The 24,019-nt window shown below is 42.8% G+C and overlaps 1 protein-coding gene across 6 annotated transcripts in view; it reads left to right on the top strand.

The window, feature by feature from the left end:
- TCF3 (transcription factor 3) overlaps positions 1-19,899 on the top strand; it is a 399,616-nt gene extending 379,717 nt beyond the window's left edge. For all 6 annotated transcript variants that reach the window (XM_063915799.1, XM_063915809.1, XM_063915820.1 and 3 more), the window contains exon 21: positions 17,427-19,899. The gene's annotated coding sequence lies outside the window, so the exon portion shown is untranslated. The remainder of the gene's footprint in view (positions 1-17,426) is intronic.
- Positions 19,900-24,019: the final 4,120 nt, after the last annotated feature.

The following is a 24,019-nucleotide window of genomic DNA, read 5'->3' as shown; positions in this document are numbered from 1 at the left end:
ACCAGTTTTTCAAATCAGGTTTACCAGCTCTGCTGGCGGACAGGGCGGTTCTACAGACTGCCGTCCAGAAGTTGGTGGAGTCACAAGTCATTGTGCCTGTATCACCTCATATGCACAACAAGGGTTACTATTCAAACCTTTTCATGGTACCGAAACCGGATGGTTCGGTCAGGCCCATTCTGAACCTAAAATCACTGAACCCCTTTCTGAAGGAGTTCAAGTTCAAGATGATCTCTAAGGGCAGTGATTTCGGTTCTGGAAGAGGGAGAATTCCTGGTATCCCTGGATATCAAGGATGCGTACCTCCACATTCCGATCTGGCTGCCACATCAGGCATATCTCTGCTTTGCTTTGTTGAACGATCATTTCCAGTTCCAGGCCCTGCCATTCAGCCTCTCAACAGCACCGAGGGTGTTCACCAAGGTGATGGCAGAGATGATGGTTCTCCTTCGCAAGCAGGGGGTGAACATCATTCCATATCTGGACGATCTGCTGATAAAGGCAGCGTCCAGGGAAAAACTATTGCGGTCCATTGCTATTACGACCGATCTCCTCAGAATCCACGGTTGGCTTCTGAACCTACCAAAATCACACTTGGAACCAACCAGGAGGTTGTTGTTTCTGGAGATGATCCTCGACACGGAAGTATTGAGGGTATTTCTTCCGCTGGAAAAGGCGTTGGTGATACAGACAATGGTCCGGGATCTCCTGAAGCCAGCCCGGGTGTTGGTTCATTAATGCATTCGCCTTCTAGGAAAGATGGTAGCCTCTTATGAGGCTCCAGTACGGAAGGTTTCATGCTCGGTACTTCCAAATGGATCTCCTGGACAAGTGGTCAGGATCTCACCTGCACATGCACCTGAGATTTCGTCTGTCGCCAAAGGCCAGGATTTCACTCCTCTGGTGGCTACAATTGCCTCACCTTCTGGAGGGCCACAGGTTCGGGGGTTCAGGACTGGATCCTTCTAACCACGAATGCAAGCCTCCGGGGCTGGGGCACAGTCACTCAAGGGGAGACCTTCCAGGGAAGGTGGTCAATTCTGGAAGTCGGCCTACCGATCAACATTCTGGAACTAAGAGCCGTATACAACGGTCTTCTTCAGGCGGCCCATCTTCTAAGAAATCGGGCCATTCAAGTGCAGTTGGACAATGTCACAACAGTGGCCTACATAAACCGACAGGGCGGAACGAAGAGCAGAGCTGCAATGTCAGAGGTGTCAAGAATCCTCCTCTGGGCAGAAAAACACGCGTTGGCGCTGTCAGCAACCTTCATTCCGGGAGTAGACAACTGGGAAGCAGACTTCCTCAGCAGACACGATCTCCATCCGGGGGAGTGGGGTCTCCATCCGAAGGTCTTCAAGGAAATAACAGACTATTGGGGACTACCCCAAATAGACATGATGGCCTCTCGTCTCAACAAGATTCTTTGACGCTATTGTTCCAGGTCGAGAGACCCAAAGGCAGTGGCAGTGGACGCCCTCGTGTCTCTGTGGGTGCTCCAGTCAGTGTACGCGTTTCCACCACTCCTACTCATCCCAAGGATCCTAAAGCTCATAACGAGAACAAGGGTTCGAGCAATCCTCATTGCTCCAGACTGGCCAAGAAGGACTTGGTATGCTCACCTTCTGGATCATTACAAGAAGAGCCGAGGCCTCTTCCTCTTCGGGAGGACCTGCTGCAGCAGGGGCCATTCGCCTATCAAGACTTACCGCGGCTACGTTTGACGGCATGGAAGTTGAGCGCCTGATACTTGCTCGGAAGGGCATTCCGAAGACTCTCATCCCTACCCTGATACCCTAGGAAACGGGTAACGTCTAAACATTACCATCGTATTTGGAAGAAATATGTCTCTTGGTGTGAATCCAAGACGTTTTCTCCTCTTCCTGCAAGCTGGTGTGGATATGGGCATGAGGTTGGGATCTGTGAAGGTCCAGATTTTGGCCCTTTCCTTTTTCTTCCAAAAACAATTGGCTGCCCTCCCCTGAGGTTCAGACTTTATTGATGGGAGTTCTGCACATCCATCCTCCCTTTGTACCGCCTAAGGCACCTTGGGACCTTAACGTGGTGTTGCAGTTCCTCCAGTCGGATTGGTTTGAGCCTCTACAGGAAGGCTGTCACTTTGTTGGCCTTAGCTTCTGCTAGACGCGTGTCCGAATTGGGGGCTTTATCCTGTAAAAGCCCTTACTTGAGAGGGCGTGGCCTGGCAAGCTGTGAGGAGGACGTGAGGTGAATGTGCTCCCCCGCTTCAACATCTAAATTGCACCCCCAGCCAAAGTTTTGGGGCATCTCCCTGATGCTGCACACCTCCTGTAGTGTGCCTATCTGCCCCTGCAGCGAGTGACCTGGCACCGGGGACACGGACACTTGTCCCTGCGGGTTGCGGCCTAGTTTCTCGCCGGAAGCCGGGACCCAACGTGATAGCTGTGGCCGGGCGGCGGGATCCGGTGAACGGACGCCGCCACGTTTACCTGCGGCCAGCGCGATCTCCAGCTCAAAGCCTCCTTGTCAACGGGGGACAGGATCACTGACCGCCCGGAGCTGCCTGGTGCATGGTCCTCTGTGCGGTAAGCGTGGGCATCTGTCTCACCCCCACTGCTCCGGCCTCACTGACGGCGGTCATCTTTGGATTACTCTCACACCCCATACCTCTCCCAGTGGCCGCATGAGCTACACAGACCGCACTGTGGCAGCACCCTCCCGCTGGCTGGAATTAAAACCTGTCTCTTCCCCATCCCTGCTCATTTCCCTACGGCACATACCCATATTGGCTCTACTATATCACCCATATGCTGGAGGTGATTGATATAACAATAAAGGGGATCTTAAGGTCTGTATTGCAAAATATCAATGCCTCATCCCCTCCACGTATGTGCTAACTCCCAAGACCTGAGGTTACAGACTCTTCCTTTTAACTTAATCCACTGTTGCCACATAGTGGACCCTGTATTCTGCCACAGCAGGAAGCCTCCCTGTGTCGGCACGGTCCATAACTACTCTGTAGCCACCACTATCTCCTAGGCTACCCGACATATTGCCCTTCTCCGTATCAGCACTGTCTCCGGATTGGGACATATAGACCCTGGTCTCCAGTCCGCACCCCCGTGCCGCAGACATCTGCAGCGGTACCCTTAACCCCCCAGAATATTTTTTTTTTTTTTATGCTTAGAGGGGCTTATCGCATCCTTATCGCATATATTGGTACAGCACACTCACCTACCTAGTATATTGTGCACGCATATGCTTGACGTGTTGTGTATCATTACATGAAACAGATTGTTCTCCTGGGCAAATTTCAATACTATTGCCCCAATACCCTGGACGGTCCTGTCACGCCGTCCCTGTGCACTGTTGTACTGAGGAAGTGCTCACTTCACACGCCTGTCCATACCTCATCTAGTATATTGGTTATCACTTCTCCATAAAATTTAACTTTTATTATTGTTTTCATAAAAATAATATAGGATATCTTTATTTAGACTGTAAGTTGAGGCGAAACATAGAGGTTAAAATCATGACATAAACAAAACATATAGAGGTGCAATGAAAGTAAATAAATGTGAGTATAGATTAAAAAATGTGTGTCAGCGTTCTTCACTCTAATGTCCAGAAAAATTTAATATTTATCTCACACTAAACCAGTATTGAATTATTCTTTGGTTTATCCACATATTATTTGTGGGTATTAATCTCACTATGTATCACTTGTAAGATTTCCGTAACATAAGGGTATACTAGGAAGTGCAGGTTCTGTTTAATATTATAACATTAGTTCAGAAATTCCATAATAAGTCTTGGATCAAAGCAAATGAAACACTTATTGCTATTTCTAATTATAATGCCAGACACCTTTAACCATTATCCAGCAGATGATGATAACACTGGTTGCACTGTAGAATATGATACTAATAAATATAGTGAGCGCTATTAAATATATAGTCTACTATGAGTATGTTATATATCGTCTATAGAATATATATATATCTCCTCAGTAAAGGCAATATATTAGGTGTGATTATAATAAATGATACACCTTAGAGGATATATACCTTCATTGATTAACTATGTGATAGTTATGATAATCTGGTGCACGTATAATTATTGCCCTTAGAGGGGAAACATCCTCATTTATTTAGGGCTAGTGGCATCCTCCAACTAATCACATTTAAATCCATATATAAAAAATGATAGGTATATTTCAATTTATATATAGTGATACCTCATTATGAGGTGTATCATTAGACCACTCAATCTTGCACACCTTCTAAATGTCCAAAATATATTTATTGTAAGGGAGATTTTATTTCTTCCACATATTCATAGAAAACATTCAATTCAAATATTGATTTTATTGTTGCTCACTAGTCACACACCACAGCTGCGTGCTCATTGAGTAGTTTTACATGTTAATATTAGAATATTTATTGTGCTTTTCTGTTAAATTCTGTCTCAGATGTTACACAGCCTTCATGAATTTCCCACTACTCACACACTACAGCTGCGTGTTCATAGAATGGTTATATATTTTAGTATTAAAACATTTATTGTGCTCGTCTGCTGAATTCTATCTCAGATTTCATACAGCCTGCATAGATTTCTCCTATGTATACACAGTGTTTCAATATTAGGCTGACATTGTTGCCATCTATTGGGAATTATGGTGTCTGTGCATTCATTTGAGTAGTACTAGGGGTTAGGATTGAAACATTTGTTGCATCCTTACAAGGACAGTTATACCACAAGTGTTTCACAGCAATCACAAATTCCTCACATTAATGTAGGATGCACCTATTAGTTAAATTACCATCTTTTTGCCATCTATTTGCCACTTATTATCCAGGTGCTTAATAATCCATATAGTGCTATGCAATCCTTGTATTGCTGTGATCTAAATCTCTGCCTGCACTCCGCAACAACCTAAATTCATTTATGTTTACTGAGATGCTAACTGGCTAGTCATTAATTTCATGCTTAGATTTGGACATGGAAGGACGCCGAACACACGCTGCCCACACGCGTGTTCCGCCGTACTCTGACAGCTTCGTCAGCCCTGACGAAGCTGTCAGAGTATGGCGGAACACGCGTGTGGGCAGCGTGTGTTCGGCGTCCTTCCATGTCCAAATCTAAGCATGAAATTAATGACTAGCCAGTTAGCATCTCAGTAAACATAAATGAATTTAGGTTGTTGCGGAGTGCAGGCAGAGATTTAGATCACAGCAATACAAGGATTGCATAGCACTATATGGATTATTAAGCACCTGGATAATAAGTGGCAAATAGATGGCAAAAAGATGGTAATTTAACTAATAGGTGCATCCTACATTAATGTGAGGAATTTGTGATTGCTGTGAAACACTTGTGGTATAACTGTCCTTGTAAGGATGCAACAAATGTTTCAATCCTAACCCCTAGTACTACTCAAATGAATGCACAGACACCATAATTCCCAATAGATGGCAACAATGTCAGCCTAATATTGAAACACTGTGTATACATAGGAGAAATCTATGCAGGCTGTATGAAATCTGAGATAGAATTCAGCAGACAAGCACAATAAATGTTTTAATACTAAAATATATAACCATTCTATGAACACGCAGCTGTAGTGTGTGAGTAGTGGGAAATTCATGAAGGCTGTGTAACATCTGAGACAGAATTTAACAGAAAAGCACAATAAATATTCTAATATTAACATGTAAAACTACTCAATGAGCACGCAGCTGTGGTGTGTGACTAGTGAGCAACAATAAAATCAATATTTGAATTGAATGTTTTCTATGAATATGTGGAAGAAATAAAATCTCCCTTACAATAAATATATTTTGGACATTTAGAAGGTGTGCAAGATTGAGTGGTCTAATGATACACCTCATAATGAGGTATCACTATATATAAATTGAAATATACCTATCATTTTTTATATATGGATTTAAATGTGATTAGTTGGAGGATGCCACTAGCCCTAAATAAATGAGGATGTTTCCCCTCTAAGGGCAATAATTATACGTGCACCAGATTATCATAACTATCACATAGTTAATCAATGAAGGTATATATCCTCTAAGGTGTATCATTTATTATAATCACACCTAATATATTGCCTTTACTGAGGAGATATATATATATTCTATAGACGATATATAACATACTCATAGTAGACTATATATTTAATAGCGCTCACTATATTTATTAGTATCATATTCTACAGTGCAACCAGTGTTATCATCATCTGCTGGATAATGGTTAAAGGTGTCTGGCATTATAATTAGAAATAGCAATAAGTGTTTCATTTGCTTTGATCCAAGACTTATTATGGAATTTCTGAACTAATGTTATAATATTAAACAGAACCTGCACTTCCTAGTATACCCTTATGTTACGGAAATCTTACAAGTGATACATAGTGAGATTAATACCCACAAATAATATGTGGATAAACTAAAGAATAATTCAATACTGGTTTAGTGTGAGATAAATATTACATTTTTCTGGACATTAGAGTGAAGAACGCGGACACACATTTTTTAATCTATACTCACATTTATTTACTTTCATTGCACCTCTATAGGTTTTGTTTATGTCATGATTTTAACCTCTGTTTCGCCTCAACTTACAGTCTAAATAAAGATATCCTATATTATTTTTATGAAAACAATAATAAAAGTTAAATTTTATGGAGAAGTGATAACCAAACCACCACTCTTTTTGTGCACCGATAGTACAGCCTTTTTCTCTTTTTTTTCAGGTATTCATTCTAGCTGTAGTTGGTAGCACCCCCATGATAAATGGTAATTACCAATAACTTATATGGGTCTTTCAAGGAACCTTGGTTCCAAATTCTTATCTGGTTAATTGTGTGTGTGCAGATACATCCCTATTCCTCATCTAGTATATGTAAGAGCGCTTCCTCCTCAAAACATGTGATGGACTGATAATTATTCCATTGTGGCCCTTACATTTTCTTTTTAATCCTTTACGTGGATCCATATTTATCATTTCTAAGCCCGCTAGTACCAGCTTTTAATATGTCTAACAGAAACCGGAAAGCCTCTGCTACGACTACCCCCTCTATATTTACTCCCAGAACCAAAACACCGTTGCAGACTTCACACCGTGCGGGATTATCTCCCCCTGACTCCCCGTCAAAGCTGGACAACGATCCGTCTATCCATACTGTCCTCACTACCCTCGTAGATGGGATAAAGTTGACGTTCCAACAGGAACTCAAATGAGCGGTGGACGATTTCAAATCAGAATGGACTTCTCTTGGTACGAGAACGGATACCCTAGAGTCCAAAACAGACGAAATATGCCAATATCAAGACACAGTAGAGAAAGAGCTTTCCGTCCTGCGATCTGAAATGGCTGACATAAAGGAAAAGCAAGAGGAAATGGAAAATAGATCACGCAGGAACAATCTTAGGGTCAGGTGTGTCCCTGAGACGGTATCTGCCGCGGCCATACCTGCATTTCTTAAGGATCTCTTTAGGCATATCCTCCCCGACCTTCTGGACGATGAACTCCTCCTAGACAGGGCACACCGTGCGCTTAGAGCCAAACTGCTTCCTGGGCAACAACCCAGGGATATTGTTGTACGGTTGCATTACTATCGAACGAAAGAGAAACTTGTCATCGCCACCAGAGATACGCCAACCGTTGCATTTAGGGACACGCACGTCCATCTATTCCAAGATCTAGCACCTTCTACATTACAGTAAAGGAGGGATCTCCAGCCTATCACAAGAATTCTACAACAAAATAACATAAAGTATAGATGGAACTTTCCTTTCCAGCTACAAGTCCTAGCAGATAACACTGTTCGCACAGCCAAAACGCTTGGACAAGGACAGAAGCTGCTTGAGGATTTGGGTATCCTCCCAGAACCTAACACAGATCTTATTCTACCGGGCTCTTCCAAGCCTCAGCGTACTCGCCCTCCTCAGGCGACATGGCATCAAGTTCGGGACAGCCTGAAAAAATGACACTGCCCCTCCGTGATCTGGGTCTCTCGCACTTCTGATCCCGCACACCTTTTCGAAGTGGGAATGGACAGTGATATTTGTCCTCCTACATTCCTCCAGGGTGATTTGATCTTGCATTCACAACTACACCGAAGCTGTTTTTTTATTTCAGTACCCTTTTAGTTGACTAGTTCACGTTAACAATCGACGACCTGCACGTTGCTCGTCAATAAGTCTGCCTTGTTTACAGTCTCATTGTGAATGTTTCATTTTGTCATGCTGGTATAACCCTACCCAAATCCCCCCCCCCCTTTTTTTTTTTTTTTTTTTTGTCACTTGCTATTCGTTTTTCTGTTCTCATATTATGGATCCACTACCGTCGCACCTCCTCTTAAGGGAGGCCTATTATATAGTCTAAGGGCCCAGGGTTTCCCGCCAGCCCTAGCTTTACACACCACCCCTCCACTCCTAGGGGAGACTTTTGTTTTATTTACTGTTCTTGTATATTTTTCCCATTTTTTTTTTTTTTTTTTATTCTAGTGTATTTTTCTCTATCTATATGTATAGCCCCTTGGTTAGGGTCTATTTATTGAAGGGATTTGGCCTACTGAGACCCACTTTTACTATTCTGTTTCCTCAATCGCCTTTCTCTCTTTCCTTCCTTCTGTCTTTCTTCCCCCTCTTTCTCTCTCCCTACCTCGACTGGTCCTGTCTTACTCACTGTATGAATCATCATCGGGATTTTAATGCTTTTCATATTTGGCCTCCCCCATGGGTCTGAATGTTTTTTCACTGAACATTAATGGTCTCAACTCCCCCAAATGACGTACGCTTGTTTTAGATACTTGTAGAAGGGAGAAAGCTGACATTGTGATGCTCCAGGAAACTCGTATGACCGGGAAACACTCTCGGTTATGTGGTAAGCTCTTTCCCCAATCCTATTTTGCTTCTGCTCCCTGCAAAAAAAGGGGCATAGCAATTCTAATTTCCAATAGGGTTCCATTTGTTCTATCTAAATCCTTAGTAGATCTGGAGGGTAGATTCCTTATGATACTGGGTACTATTGGGGCGGAGACAATTACTCTAGTGCAGGCATGTCCAAACTGCGGCCCTCCAGCTGTTGTGAAACTACACATCCCTGCGTGCCCTGACAGTTTTGCTGTCAGAGAATGCTAAAGCTGTGTCAGGGCATGCTGGGATGTGTAGTTTCACAACAGCTGGAGGGCCGCAGTTTGGACATGCCTGCTCTAGTTAATCTATATGTACCTAATACGGGCCAGGGACGCTTCTTTCTCAACACACTTAGACGAATTGAAAAGTTTTCTCAGGGCCACATACTTATCGGAGGGGATTTTAATGCTGTCTTAGACCCAACCCTCGACAAAAAGGCTCCCACGCAGCTTAAACACTCATCTGAGGTATTGCGGACGGCTCAAGTTCTTGGTGATGGTATGAACAGACTTATGCTGTTGGACTCCTGGCGCCTTAAAAACTCTATGGCCACTATTCCGGTCCCTACCAAATTTATGCTAGAATTGATATGATCTTGGTCTCTCACTCCCTTGCACCTACGGTCTCCTATGCGGGTATAAAGCCTATATCGTGGACGGATCATGCGGGAACTATCATTTTGTTCGACTTCTCGAGGTAGGTCTAAATCGTGGCGTCTAGACGATAGTCTACTCTTAGACCCTTCTGCTCTCCAGGATATTAGATCTGCTATATCAGAATATTTTGAGATCAACTTGTCTGACGAGATCGCGAACAGTGTTATATGGGAAGCTCATAAAGCCACGACAAGAGGTAAAATGAAATCTCCTCTTTAGAAACTGAAATATCTGCACTCTTAGCCGAACATAAGCTACGTCCCACTTCTTACCTTACTCTCCCAGATAAATACTCTAAGGGGTATATGCAATTGCGGTCGAATTCCCGAAATTGTCGAATTTCGGGTCATTTTCGACCAAAAAAAAAATTTGCCTATGCAATTCAGTGCTTTCCGACCAAAAAACGGACTTTCAAAATTCGACTTTTTGAAATTCGAATTTTTGCAAATTCGACTTTTCTGCAATGATATAAGTGCTGCAATTCGACCAAAGCATATTCAATTCAAGTTTGGAAATTCGACAGCAGTGCTTTTAGACAGCAAATTCGTCATTTTCAATCCGCCACACTTTGGAGGGTGAAAACAAATAAAAAAAATTTAAACATGTTTTTTTTTTTGTGTTTTTTTTTTGGGGAATAGCAGATCTATTTATATTAGAAGGGATTAGGTACTTTTTTTTTTTTTTTTTGGAGGCACAAATATTATTTATATATTTTTTAAAATATTATTTTTTAAAATTTTTTTTTTTATTGCTGGAACGGTAAAATCCTAAAAAAAAATGGCGTGGGGTCCCCCCTCCAAAGCATAACCAGCCTCGGGCTCTTCGAGCTGGTCCTGGTTCTAAAAATGCGGGGGAAAAATTGACAGGGGATCCCCCGTATTTTTAAAACCAGCACCGGGCTCTGCGCCTGGTGCTGGTGCCAAAAATACGGGGGACAAAAAGCGTAGGGGTCCCCCGTATTTTTAACACCAGCATCGGGCTCCACTAGCTGGACAGATAATGCCACAGCCGGGGGTCACTTTTATGCCGTGCCCTGCGGCCGTGGCATTAAATATCCAACTAGTCACCCCTGGCCGGGGTACCCTGGGGGAGTGGGGACCCCTTCAATCAAGGGGTCCCCCCCCCCCAGCCACCCAAGGGCCAGGGGGGTGAAGCCCGAGGCTGTCCCCCCCCCCCCCATCCAATGGGCTGCGGATGGGGGGGCTGATAGCCTTTTGTGATCATGAAAAGAATATTGTTTTTTCCAGCAGTACTACAAGTCCCAGCAAGCCTCCCCCGCAAGCTGGTACTTGGAGAACCACAACTACCAGCATGCGGGAGAAAAGCGGGCCCGCTGGTACCTGTAGTACTACTGGAAAAAAAATACCCAAATAAAAACAGGACACACACACCGTCGACAGTAAAACTTTATTTCATACGTCGACACACACATACTTACCTATGTTCACACGCCGACATCGGTCCTCTTCTCCATGTAGAATCCACGGATACCTGAAAATAAAAGATCAATATACTCACCTCAACCAGGGTCCAGAGATAAATCCACGTACTTGTAGAAAATAACAAACCGGACACCCGACCAAACGGACTGAAAGGGGTCCCATGCTGACACATGGGACCCCTATCCCCGAATGCAGAGAGACCTCTCAGTGACAGCTGTCACTGAAAGGTCTCTAAAGCCAATCAGGAAGCGCAACTTCGTTGCGTTCACCTGATTGGCTGTGCGCTGTCTGAACTCAGACAGCGCATCGCACAGCCCCGTCCATTATATTCAATGGTGGGAACTTAGCGGCTAGCGGTGAGGTCACCCGCCGGTCAGCGGCTGACCGCGGGTTAACCCCACCGCTACCCGCAAAGTTCCCACCATTGAAAGTAATGGAGCGGCTTTGCGATGCGCTGTCTGACAGCACAGACAGCGCACAGCCAATCAGGTGAGCGCCACGGAAGTAGCGCTTCCTGATTGGCTGAAGGGACTTCAGTGACAGGAGTCACGTGATGTCCCGGCATTCGGGAGAAAGGGGTCTGATGTGTCAGCATGGGACCCCTTTCAGTCCGGTATGGAGCGGGTATTTGCGTTTTTTTTTTTTTTTTTTACAAGTACGTGGATTTATCTCTCTGGACGTGGATTTATCTCTGGACGCTGGAAGGTGAGTATAATTTTTTCACAGGTACCTCGGATCGTCGGAGACCGTGGCAGTCGGCGTGTCAACATAGGTAAGTATGTGTGTGTCGGTAGTGTGTAATAAAGTTTTACTTTCACGGTGTGTGTGTACTGTTTTTATTTGGGTATTTTTTTTCCAGTAGTACTACAGGTACCAGCGGGCCCGTTTTTCTCCCGCATGCTGGTACTTGTGGTTCTCCAAGTACCAGCTTGCGGGGGAGGCTTGCTGGGACTTGTAGTACTACTGGAAAAAACAATATCTTTTTATTATCACAAAAGGCTATCAGCCCCCCCCATCCGCAGCCCATTGGATGGGGGGGGACAGCCTCGGGCTTCACCCCTGGCCCTTGGGTGGCGGGGGGGGGGACCCCTTGATTGAAGGGGTCCCCACTCCCCCAGGGTACCCCGGCCAGGGGTGACTAGTTGGGTAGTTAATGCCACGGCCGCAGGGCACGGCATAAAAGTGACCCCCGGCTGTGGCATTATCTGTCCAGCTAGTGGAGCCCGATGCTGGTGTTAAAAATACGGGGGACCCCTACTCTTTTTGTCCCCCGTATTTTTGGCACCAGCACCAGGCGCAGAGCCCGGTGCTGGTTTTAAAAATACGGGGGATCCCTGCCCAATTTTTCCCCTGCATTTTTAGAACCAGGACCAGCTTGAAGAGCCCGAGGCTGGTTATGCTTTGGAGGGGGGACCCCACGCCATTTTTTTTTTTCGGGTTTTTCCCATTTTTTTAAATCGCGGCAAAATCCGCCAAATCGGCCGATTTTCGCCCGCGACTCTGGCGAATCCGTTTTTCATTGAATATGGTGAATTCCGGAAGCCACCTTCCGGAATTCACCTGTCGAATTAAGTCGAATTAAAAAACGGCGAAAAATTGCCGCGATTCACCGTGAATTGCATATACCCCTAAGAGGTAGACTCTTACAACTGTTATCACGCAGATTGGCCTTTATCTTAAAACGACTTCAACAGAAATATTACGATAAAGAAGACAAAGCAGACTCCATTCTGGCAAGTAAATTATGACAAAAAAAGCCTCGAGCCTGATTAACAAAATTATATCTCAACCCGCAGGGACTACTACATATGATCCTGAGAAAATAGTACAGGAATTTCAGACCTACTACAAAAAACTCTATAACCTCAATAATCCCACATCTCCTCGAGAACCCCGGGACACCCTGTCCCTCTCCACTTTTTTCTCTGACACCCTACTCCCTCGTATCTCTGACCAACAACTTTTAGAATTAAATGTTAATATCACAGAGAGAGAAATTCATGGCACCATTAAAGGACTTAAAACATCAGCTGCCCCAGGCCCGGATGGGTTTTCCCCCCAATATTACAAAAAATGTGCTGCAGTAATTACTCCCTTTCTTTAAAGTTTTATTAATGACTTATTAAACGGTGCGTGCTTTGATGTTATGACTTCCTTGGCGAGTATAGTTGTTATCCCAAAACCCGATCGAGACCCAGACCTAGTCACTAATTACAGACCTATATCGCTTTTGAATGTGTACATTAAGATCTATGTGAAACTACTGGCAAAAAGACTGGGCCCCCTTCTCCCCAAACTGATCCATCCTGACCAGGTCTGTTTTATACTGGGACGACAAGCACTTGACAACACACGTAGGATGATCGATCTGATCCATGAAATACATAAGTGGAAGATTCCAGCTTTGGTCATGGGCTTGGACGCCGAAAACGCGTTCGATTGGATCCAGTGGCCTTTTATGTTTCTTACGGGCCGTTTCTTTCGAGGAATATCTGCATTATATGATAATCCCAGGGCAGCTGTACTCGCCAATGGAGTGATGTCCCCGCCCTTCCCAATTACCAATGGTACGCGACAGGGTTGCCCTCTTTCCCCTCTAATATTTGCCCTCTCTATAGAACCCTTGGCTGCATGGATACGTGCCAACCCACATATAAAAGGAGTGAAGGTGGGCTCTACCGAACACAAAATTGCATTATACGCGGCCGACTTTCTACTCACAATCTCCGATCCTATACACTCTGCCCCACCTTTTTCGGGAAATAGAGGAGTTTGGTGTACTCTCTGGCTATTAATACTGACAAGACTGAGGTCTTGGATTTTTATATCACGCAAAACGCTAGAGCAGAGGTTCCCAAACGCGGTCCTCAAGGCACCCAACAGTCCAGGTTTTAGGTATAGCCATGGCTCAGCACACATGGTTAAATAAAATTGACTAAGGTTCTAATTAAGTCACATGTGGCCAAACAAGGATACATTTAAAACCAGGACCGTTGGGGTGCCTTGAGGACCGCGTTTGGGAACCTCTGCGCTAGAGAGAGCCTAAAACGCATGTTTCATTTTCGATGGAACACGCAACAACTCACGTACCTGGGAGTTGCCATCACCAAGAATTACTATAATCTTTTCCAAGCTAATTACCCCAAGCTACTTGCTCAACTCCAAAGAGATCTTGAAAACTGGGGGAGTCGCTATATTTCCTAGATTGGCCGTATCAATGCCGTTAAAATGAATTTATTGCCGAGACTTCTCTATTTATTCCAGACACTTCCAACTCAGGTGCCTCCCTACGTCTTCAAACATCTCCAACACACCACTTCACAATTTATTTGGTCTAAAAAGAAGCCTAGAATGAAACGTGTAACATTACAAAAACATTCATCGGAGGGCGGTCTTTGGGTTCCAGACTTTAAAGCCTACTATATGGCTGCCAAATCAGCACAATGTATACAATGGAATAGTCCCAAAAATGAGAGGGTTTGGGTCTCGATAGAAACTGATACTCTTAACTTGCACTATATATCTTCTTTATTGTGGCTTTCCTGTTCAGCGGGACCACGTTCGGCTAAATCCCATCCTGTAATATCCCATTCTCTAGACATCTGGGACTCAGCTAATCGCAAATATCAAATAGCCCCATACCCTAGCCCTCTGATTCCACTGTTTGATAACCCCGTATTTCAACCAGGTCGTCAACTAACTGCCTTTTCACATTGGCGGGAGGGTGGTATAAAATTGCTAAATGACCTAACAGCAGATTCCCTGTTCCCTTCCTTCTCTGATGTCCAAGCCAAATTCGCTATCTCCCATAAATTTTTCTTCCAATATTTGCAGATTCGGCACCTCCACTCTACGCTCCTCCAACAACTTAATCATAGATCCCTAACCACTTTAGAGGACCTTGCAATGCATAAGGACTCGACCAAAGGATTTATTTCCACTATTTATAGATCTCTTATGCTCCCTTCTCAGGTGGATAGAGAGCCTCACGAGAGGGCATGAGAACTAGACCTAGGAGAAACGCTAGATAATGAAGAGTGGTCTGACATTTATTCGAGCCTAGCGTCTAGTTCCATTTGCGTACGAGCAAAGGAAAACACATATCAGCTTTTTTATAGATGATCCCCACTCGACCCGCTAAAATGTACCTGGAGTTCTCTCCCTTATGTTGGAGATGCAGAGCCCTGGACGGAATGTTTCTGCATATTTGGTGGGAATGCCCTAAGTTATTCCCCCTATGGAAGGAAATAGGGTCTTTGATTAATTCAATTCTAGATATTCAGTTACCCTTATGCCCCAAACATTTTCTTCTCGCCGGGTCTCTACCTGGAGCTTCTCGTTGTCAGACTACACTATTCACCCATATAGTCCTAGCGGCTAGATGTGCCATAGCCTCAACATGGAAATCCCCAGAGGTTCCCACTCTGGGAGAAATTGTGGGGAAAATATGGCACATCCATACTATGGAACACATTATTAGCATTTTAAAGGGTTCTTCTGGGACCTTTCTTAGGGTATGGGAACCCTGGACCTCTTTTTTTTTTTTTAAGACCCCACCACCCTTTCATTGACTAGCCTTCGCTTTCTTATAACATGTACACTGCAGTATCACGTTGTTTTTGTTTTTTGTTTATCTTCCAGAGGGCGGGACCGGTCGAGGTATCCCCCATATTTCTGTTCTATATTTTTCCTATACTCTTCTTCTTCCCACCTCTTTTTAGACTCTATCCCTATCCTTCTCCTTTTTTCTCTCTGTCGCCTCATATCTCCCCATTTCTATTCTGTTTCCTACTATAATAAAAAAAATGATGAGACTGATTAATGGTTTATAATTGCATATAGCCACAGGAATCTTCCCATGTTTGGATTCTGGTTTCTCTATCGTGGTATTCTCTGCAATTTGATAATTTTGTATGAATCCTGTTACACATTGTTATTGACATCCCCTGTGTTGTATCTCATCTACTTAATAAAAACTTTATGGAAAAAAAATCCCTTACTTGATCTTCCACGAACATAGAGCTGAGCTCCGGACATGTCAGCAGTTTCTTCCGAAGGTTGTGTCGGCATTTCATATCAACCAACCTATTGTGGTGCCAGTGTCTACTGACTCCTCAATTACATCAAAGTCCTTGGATGTTGTGAGGGCTCTGAAGATATATGTGAAGAGAACTTCTTGTCACAGAAAGTCGGACTCTGTCCTATATGATCCCAAGAAAATTGGGTGTCAAGCTTCTAAGCAGACGATCTCTCGCTGGATTAGATTCACTATCCAGCACGCTTATTCTACGGCAGGATTGCCGTGTACTAAATCTGTTAAGGCCCACTCTACTCGTAAGGTGGGGTCTTCCTGGGCAGCTGCCCAGGGTGTCTCGGCGTTGCAACTTTGCCGAGCAGCAACTTGGTCTGGGTTGAACACGTTTGCTAAGTTCTACAAGTTCGATACTTTGACTGAACTTCAGATCATCAGAGGCCAATCAGTTCTGCAGGAGCCTCCGCGCTCTCCCTCCCGTTCTGGGAGCTTTGGTACATCCCCGTGGTGGTACTAATGTGGACCCTAGCATTCTCTAGGACGTAAGAGAAAATAGGATTTTGGTTACCTACCGGTAAATCCTTTTCTCGTAGTCAGTAGAGGATGCTGGGCGCCCGCCGTTTTCCTGCAACCGTTATCTGGTTCAGTACGACTTTGTTTAGTTATGTACTGCATTGTTACTTGGTAAGTACTGTTTCAGCAGTTGCTGAGTTTTTTCAAGCTAGTTATCTTGATGTGCCTTGTATGTGTGAGCTGGTATGATTCTCGCCACTATCTGTGTTAAATCCTTCTCTCGAAGATGTCCGTCTCCTCGGGCACAGTTTCTAGACTGAGTCTGGTAGGAGGGGCATAGAGGGAGGAGCCAGCCCACACTCTCAAACTCTTAAAGTGCCAATGGCTCCTGGTGGACCCATCTTTACCCCATGGTACTAATGTGGACTCCAGCATCCTCTACGGACTACGAGAAAAGGATTTACCGGTAGGTAACCAAAATCCTATTATCCATTCACTAGCACCAAGGAGAAAACCTTCACAGATGAGCCAGGTTTTTGCTGGGGTTCCAAAAGGGTCATCAGTATGGTAAATACCAGCACAACTGCAGTTTGTATCGCTGCAATAACTGACAGTACAGATTATTAGCACTGATTAGTTAAAAAAAAATAGTCGCCTTGTCACTGAATGCAAAATACTGCCATTGCGCCAAAGAGGAATGAAAATGCTCTGTAGCATTTAACTTTTCCATAGGACTGTACTGAGAAGTCAGGTTAAGACAAAGTTATTTTGGCTTTACAGTTCATTTTTGTTTGTGGGTTTTTTTTTTTTTGTACATTATATGTGCAAAAGACTTGTTTCCAATCTAATTGTAGTTGTTTTCTTCTCTCAACAGTTTCATCGTGCTTCTTTGAACTATTTCACAGTTCTTTGGGTTATTTTTTTTATATATATAATTATAAATTTGAAAATTTGTTTTACATTTTTTCTTTGTTTGGAAAAACCTTTGAGACACGGAAGTCTTTGTGGCCTTGACTATATTTTCCTGAGAAGTGGACTCTTACGTCTGAGTTTTCCAGTGGGGAATGAAAAAAAAAGAAAAAAAAAAAAGAAGATTTTTAAAATTGACTCGGATTGACATCTCAACTTTGGACTTCTGCTTAAAGAAAGAAGAGACGTCATGAGGAAATTGCCTTAACTAAAAACAGAAACACATAAACGTATTTAAAGATGGTGGAAGTTGTAGAAAGTACGCCCAGATACTATTCACCCCTTCAACTCTGGGGAGCAATGATAATTTCCCTGACCGTGTGCCTATACTTCTAAGACAAAAACAAGCAACTTTTTTCTTTTATTCTCTTGGAGTATAAAAAAACAATGAAATGTATACATAAATAGGCATCAGAGATTTTTTTTTAAACTTAGAACAAATAGATATCACTTTTTTTCAGGTTTTTGTTTTTCCAATGGAATTTTTTTTAATAAAATTCAGAACAAAAATTTCTAAAAATACAAAAAGAGCCGCAACACTCTTACCCCTTTCCTTAATTCCTTTGCCTCAACCACTGTGCTGTCTATCTTCCTACCTTTCTACAACTTGTTTATGCTCTACCCTTATTATGTCATCCTATTCTGAAGCGTTTTGCGCTAGATGTCTTTTTTTCTAATTTCAACTCTCTTGGAACCCAAGTTCATAGCACCTTTTGGTGTTACAAATCTGTAAAAGTTCCTATGCTACAATATCCTTGAATGTTTTGTTCATCAGCCAGAAATTATCAAAGGATGAGATTCCTCTGGAGTTCAAGGAATTTGTGCAGCTCTGAGGTTGGTCATGCAAAGGAACTAGTACACAGGTATCTATGTAATGTGGTGTTTGTTTTTTTGTGTTTTGTTTTGTTTTCTCTGTAAACTCCAGATGTGCAAACCTGGAGCAACGCAAAATCAAAACCTCTGTGAGTTGGTATTCTCAAGATTTCGTGTATATGGTCTTTTTCAGGACTTAGTCCATGGGGAACTTGTAATGGCTGGCTCATCCCCCAACACGCCTTCCATGTGACATATTACAGCTCATGTGCTTCCCTAATTATGTCCGTTAGATCTTCTTGGAGTGGTCAACATCTTTGGTCTCAAGGGGATCAGTCATATTGTGTTTACTGTTCAGCAAAATATGTCCCCTGATATGCAGGATCTGCTAAATGTTTCCAGCCCAAATTATGTTTACGGTGTTCTTACCTTTTCATTACATTTTTATTTTTGTAACCAAATGTTCCCAGATAATGGTAGGAAGAGAGAGTGGGTGATGAAGTGCCCTCATTTTGCCTGCACAAATTTAATTATGTGACAGATCTCATTTATCCCTCTACATAATTTCCTGTTATGATCCTTTTTCATTTTTTTTTCTCGTTACTATAAACAGCTATTGTCTTTTGAACCTCTTGTATTGTTATATGTGATAAACAAAATGCCATGCTGTATTTTTTAAAAGATACAATTTAAACGAAAGCAGTGTTTCTAATCCTCTGGCTGCATGACATGGCTACTTTACAATGCAAGTACAATATGCAACAGAATGGATGGTAGAACAGAGCTTTTTCAAAATCTCTCCTTATGTTATCTCAGAGAGAAATGTTTGTTATTATAGTAAATGTAGCATTAAAATTGTAGGGTGCAAATCCCTTTATTTTTGTAGATATATTTTGAAGGGAGGGAGTGGTTCTGGGTTTTTGGAATTTTTCTGGAAAACTGCCTTGAATCGTTCATAAGTATTTTTATATTTTTTTAGCTGGAATCCTGTCATTTTTGTTTACTTTACCTGTGTGTAGAAACAACGGGGATATGGAAACATTTGCAGCCTTGCTGGGTGGCTGCATTCTGTGTTGGAAGGGGGAGAGCAAGTGATGGTTGGCAGACTTTAGACTGCAACAGTCACTTGCATTGCTGCTTCTAATACAGACTGGATATATTTAATAGACCATACACTAACCATTTAAAATATCCAGATATGAACACATGATTTATAGTGAGGATTTTTTTTTCTTACACTATCCCAGTTATCCGTTCTTTTTGGGAGGTGGGAAGAGACATTACTTAAAATACACAAATGAAGCAGTTTTATTTTATTTTATTTAAAAAAAAATTAAATCTACACAATTTTTACTTGAAACACCAGAGTTTGGTATTTATATATTTTCCACCATTCCACCATTCAGCAAGGCCAGGAATGTGAAAGCCTTATTATCCCCCCAAATTATGTTACCAGAAAATATTTGAAAACACTTCATTCAAGAAGAAACACAAGCAACACAAGTGGTTTATGTTTCTTGAGTGCCTCGGATATCTACATTTTTTTTTTTTTTTTTTTTTTTTTTTTTTTTTTTAAATAATTTTATACAAGTGTCAAATCAGCTGGCTGGATTATTTGGAGTTTTTAACAAAAAAAAATAATCCTAACTTTTTTAAATAGATTTTGGAACTGTCCTGTATATATATATACCTGTGTTGTAGCAATACATGTAAGCTTTTATAACTATATAATTTCTTGAATCCCAGTCTTTCAGATGTTGTATACTGATGAATGATAAAAAATAAAATAAATAAAAAAAAAAGTTTGTAATAAAGTTTTTAAAAAAAAAAAATTTAACTACAGAAATCATAATTAATGTATGTTCCATTTGTACTGTATTTATTTTAGGAAAAGTTTTGTAGGCGATTGTTTGCTTTTACTCTAAATTAGGAAATACATGCAGGACATGCATTGTAAAGTCGATTATTAAATAAAACACAACAAATTGTATGCAGCATGTATTTGAAAGGGCACAGCAGAATAAAGTAAAATTGTACAGAAATGTAGAGCAGTGACGACTTATAACATCTTTTTTTTTTTTTAAGCCAACCACTGTGCATTGCAGTATGATTTGGGAAATGTATAGTTGATGGACTAGTAAACATAGGGTATGCTTCTGTTAGTAAGAAGAGCACTGTAAAAGAGCTAGTGTTACTCTCTAGTAAATATAACTAGCCCTTCAGCACTGAAGTACAATGCACATAGGGTACATACGCTATCTCGGCAGACGGGATGCTGACTGACACTATACTGACAGCAGCATCCTATCTGCCGGAATCCCGGCAGCAAGTCCTCTCGCAAGCTTGCTGTGCTTGCCACTGTTGGTGGCGTGGACCCACCAACAGAGTGGGAATACCAGGTGGGTGTCGGGATTCCATTTGTCTGTAAAATGACGGCTGTTGGGATTCCGGCATCAGTCTCCTTAACGCTGGGATCCCGATAGCCGGTATATGTAGTGCATCCCGCACATTCATATGTACCCACTTTTGTGCCAGCAGTAATTAGTTACCCTCAAACATTACAACTATGCCAACTCCCCTGACGTGCTTGTGTAATTTGAAAGTTGTCAGAAAGGTGTGGGGAGGGGGAGGAGTTGGGTTAATGCTTCCTGTAACTTGTATGACCTACCCTATTCTGTCTGTAATGACTTACTGTACTGTTTATCCCACAACAAGCTTTGGCAGTGAAAATGTTCTTAGTGAATCTCATATTGATGGCTACATAAAATTGTTACCATAGGGTATTGGCAACTAAGACAACAGCAAGAAAAAGGGTGTTGAGCCATTTTGAGCTGTCTTCCTAATATTGTTGTTAAATCATAATGTGTTTTTATTATGTGCAGGACTCTCACAGACACCTTGCCCAATCTACATTATCCTATCGATGTGATAAGAAATAGGTGAAATAATATGATTTGCATTAATTACTATAAAGTTGCTGGAAGTACTGTTGCCATGGTCACCACACTCTTTGAGGAATTATATAGAAAGCAGAGTACCTTCTGATAACCAGTTTTCATATAGAGGTACGAGATAGGCAGCAAAATAGGTAGCCATGAAGTCCAAGGCCAGGGTCTCAGGCAAAACAGCAGCACAGGAAACAATCCAAGGTCAAGGGGCACAGATGAATAACTAGATGGTGAGACAAGACAAGGTCACGAGACACAGGAAACTGTATGTAGTCAGGACAAGCAAAAGTTGGTACACAGGGATCGGCAACGTAATAGATGCTGGAGCAAGGTATGATCTAATACTCTGGTACTAGAATAGTGCCAGAGCCTTCCTTAAATAGGGTGGGTATTTGAAATTGATGCCGATGTGACCTCTATGGGACATGTTTGATGCCGCTGATAGAAAAGAGCCGGCACCCCAGCCTGCTCAGCAGTTGGAGAGCAGACTGCCCAGAAACCTGGCTGGCCCGCTATGTGAGCACAGAGGGCCATTCTATGATGGCATCCTCATCTTAGGGGTTGGTACAAAACATGCCAAGAAAGACTTGTTACTGAACCTAGCATGAAACTGCTTTAGAATACCAGGTGCATGGATATTCAAATCTTTTACCCATGAACATTCTTCTGGCCCAAAACCTTTCCAATCCACTAGGGGATAAAATGTTCTTTGGGAAATTAGAGAGTCTAATAACTCTTGAACTTCACATTCTTCATGGTCATGCGCTATTAATGTATTTGGGGAATGAGTAGGAGAACAAAATCTGATGTGTATCAATGGTTTCAGGTGTGAGACATTGAAACTTTTGGGACACTGTAATGATTTTGGCAGCTGAAGTTGGAATGTCACCATTGGGAAATTTTAAAGGGACAGATGAATCATGGATTGAGGGAAGGTACCAGCTTCCTCTTTTCGTCTGCTCAGATTTTGTAGTCACTGGAGGTCTTAAGAACATTACTCCTTACTCCATGTAGACTACACAAAACAGAACTTGCTGCTGATATTTCGGAACATGGGACATTTGCAGAGACCTGCATCGGTGCTTGCATCCATAAACCATGGAGAACAGAGTTGAATCAGAAGACTGATGATAGTGATTATTGTGGGCGAATTCTGCCCATGGGAGAAGACGAACTCACTCAGTTGAACTGTTAATTATTAGGAACTTCTCTAACTTCTTATATACACTCTTAAACTGGATGATATGCAATGGAAAAGAAAAGTTTCAGTTTGATGTCTAATTCCTTTCATAAGGCCCTCCAGATCATGTACAATTTCTTATGAACATCCATTAAGACAGTTTAGGAGAATAAGGCAAACCTTTTTAAGGAACAAATTGGACCATTTTTGAAAAACTGTACACAATCTACCAGATAATATTGCAACTTCTGATGATGGTTATTCACAGATGAAATCAATGAAGAGATGAGTTCACGGTATGTCTGGTATACGGAGAAGCAGAAGTGGATCAAATGGCTTGCTGGGTTAGAGCCCTATCTTGCACATAATTGGTGCAAACGGTTACAAAGTCTTTGGGCCGGATGTAATGGGTTGCGAGATGGCCAGAGCGCCGAGACACCGTTCATACTCGTACTTTTTTTAAAGCAGCAAACGTTTACAAGGCAAAACCTGGTTGGTTTTGCCTTGTAATCTTTTGCTACTTTAAAATTTTTTACTAGTTTGGCCGGAGTCTCTCAAGCCATTACATCGGGTCCTGTGTCTTTTTTAGACAAAATGGGCACTTAAAACTTCTAAACACCAAGTGTTTCCTAGTCCAGAGAATCAATGGCGATAGGCCCAAGTTTGGAGCGCAAATCTGAAGATAAGGGCTTTCTCCTGCAGGGTCCACAGGGTATCCACAGGATACATTGGGATATGTTGGAGCGACAGTGGATCTGCACCATACGGTCAAAGCTTTTTGGCCTCCAAGCATGCAGTGGGCCAGTCCATATGTCCCCGCCTCCTGGCTTAGGCAAATCAGTTTTTTATTTGGTGCGGCAGGAGCCGGACCATGGTCTTAAGGTCTGTTGGGTTTTAGCAGCCATAAGCTTTCTTTATTTTATTTTTATAGTCTTATTATTTTTTTTGAGTGATCTTTCTAAACAGCGTCTTATACGTACATTAGAAAGAGTCACTCCAACAACTCTCCACCGTGTCGCGACAACGCTTACCCACGAGTACAGTGCTGTTTCGGCGGGCGTCTGTGTTGGATAAAACTAGCAGATCCAGCAAACGTTACCAGGCTGTGGCTGGAGCACGGGGAGAAGGTAAGGCATCGGTCCTGCTTAGAGGGGGAACACAGACACAGCAGCACTGTTTGGGAGGAGACTACCAAACAGTCGCTGACGTGGCTGCCACCGAGAGTGCAAGAGCTAAGCCCTAGAGATCATAGGCTCCAGGCAGGGCCGGTTCTTGGGCGCTGGGTGCCTCGGGCGACAATGGGGGCGTGGCTACGTACAGGGGGCGTGGTCATTTACGCCCCCTGTACAGACTGAAATGATGTGCGGTGCGCAATGACGTCATATCGCACCGCACAGCAAAGGTCCTCTCCACGAAGGAGAACTAGACGCGTAGCGTCTAGTTCCCTTTGTGGAGAGGACCTTTGCTGTGCGGTGCGCGATGACGTCATCGCGTACCGCACAGTAAAGGACCTCTCCACGATGGGAAACTAGACGCGTACGCGTCTAGTTTCTCTTC

This window comes from Pseudophryne corroboree, chromosome 1 (assembly GCF_028390025.1).
Source record: "Pseudophryne corroboree isolate aPseCor3 chromosome 1, aPseCor3.hap2, whole genome shotgun sequence".
Classification (NCBI taxonomy): domain Eukaryota; kingdom Metazoa; phylum Chordata; class Amphibia; order Anura; family Myobatrachidae; genus Pseudophryne; species Pseudophryne corroboree.
Note: the sequence above shows the minus strand (reverse complement) of the source record. Positions and strands in the feature narration are given on the sequence as shown.